The 1,688-nt window shown below is 38.2% G+C and overlaps 1 non-coding gene across 1 annotated transcript; it reads right to left on the bottom strand.

Moving 5' to 3' along the window:
* Positions 1-740: 740 nt before the first annotated feature.
* trnaq-cug (transfer RNA glutamine (anticodon CUG)) lies at positions 741-812 on the bottom strand. Its single transcript has one exon. It is a non-coding gene; the product is annotated as a tRNA-Gln (tRNA).
* Positions 813-1,688: the final 876 nt, after the last annotated feature.

The following is a 1,688-nucleotide window of genomic DNA, read 5'->3' as shown; positions in this document are numbered from 1 at the left end:
TGTTGACGTGACTTAGACATCTGTTTAAGGACATGTTACTCAACAGTTTCCCAATTAATGTCGCGTCAGGAAGGATATCCTTAAAAAATCAGATCCAAATCATTGTGGTATCTGATCTATGGCTGAGTTTGGGTTATTAATGCCACAGACCACAGAGCGTGGAGCAACTCTTACTGGAGCTGCGTGTCGTGCAGCTCGTCCTGCTGATATAACAGGGTCAAGCTAAAGTTAAAACAAAGGAGAAGAAAGGTTTTGCTGACTGAACGATACTTTTGGTCCATTCGTTTCCCTTTCTACTATTAAAAGGTAAGCGGTAAACTCTTGTCCAACCATTAGAAAAGAAATAAAAAATCATGAATTTTCTCTCTGTTGTAGAACTAAACACTAACCCTAAAAGATTTAAAAAATTTTAATGGATTACTTTCAGAAACTTTTTTTCTCTTTTAATTCTTACTTAATTACTCAAAATGAATGTATACAAGATTACACGTTGTGGCTACAACAACTGTTACCCTGACTGCACAAGATACAAACATCAGGTTTTAAGTAACTCAAAACAAAACTCAAAACGGTTAATGAGGGTTTATTGTTTGGATCAGTACTGTATTCTTAAGTGGTATAATATTAACACTTATCAAGTCGTCAATATTGAGGACTTGATAAGTGGTAAACGTAGCAAGCAAAACATTTTTGCCTTGTATGTTGCAGGTACTCCGAGTAAAGGAGTAGAACGAAAAGTCAGGTTCCACCGAGATTTGAACTCGGATCGCTGGATTCAGAGTCCAGAGTGCTAACCATTACACCATGGAACCGTTGGACTCCCAAAATTGTAAACAATATATTTCTACAACGTTTTATGTTCTGGTTTCTACTTTTAATAGCGGGTTTATAGACATACAATTTATACATTTGTGATGTTTTTTTTTTTCAGGAAAGCTCGCAAGGACAATTACAAATTCAAAGGCAGACCTACTTCTGCTGAAACTGTGTTACCGTGCTGACCCCTAGTGGTTACAAATGAGCACTGCAGCCTGTGTCAACGGAAAACACTGACGTGCAGTAACTTTGTACTTTGTAAGGCACTGATACTGAGACATCAGACATACAAATACAAACATTTATCTTTATTGTCATATTGATACTTTTATTACTGTCAAATACAACAATAATAGTGTTTTATGTTATTCAAATTCAAGATTAGCTAACGATAATATAGTAGATGATAATAAATTCAAAACAAACCAACCTCACAGGTGCTGAGGCCAGATGAAGTGGCGCACGCTGTGCGCGTCTGCACAACGTTTGTACACACTTGTGACGTCAGGTATCAAATGGCCGGGAGGAATTCGGGCTATGATTCTCGTTAAAACTCCGAAAAAATGTGGCAAGAACTTGTGCCTCACAATAACAACACCGATACGTAATTTACTGCGAAATTTAGCGATTTAGTCCCCAAACACATGGTTAAATAAGTACGGAAATGTTCTTAGTCGTCATCATTACAGAAGACTAGATTCCTACATACTGCGCATATGCAGACCACATCCAGGAAGACAATTGCGTAACAAATCTCTCGGCGGGGGATGTTAAACAAAATGAAATGAATTTAGTTCTGACCCTCAGTAGAACAACGTTACCCAGTGCTGTCAGTACGTCTGTCTGTCGGTGGTGGTGGCGGGAAGAGTGAT

Source organism: Cynoglossus semilaevis, chromosome 9 (genome assembly GCF_000523025.1).
Source record: "Cynoglossus semilaevis isolate Cse_v1.0 chromosome 9, Cse_v1.0, whole genome shotgun sequence".
Lineage (NCBI taxonomy): Eukaryota > Metazoa > Chordata > Actinopteri > Pleuronectiformes > Cynoglossidae > Cynoglossus > Cynoglossus semilaevis.
Note: the sequence above shows the minus strand (reverse complement) of the source record. Positions and strands in the feature narration are given on the sequence as shown.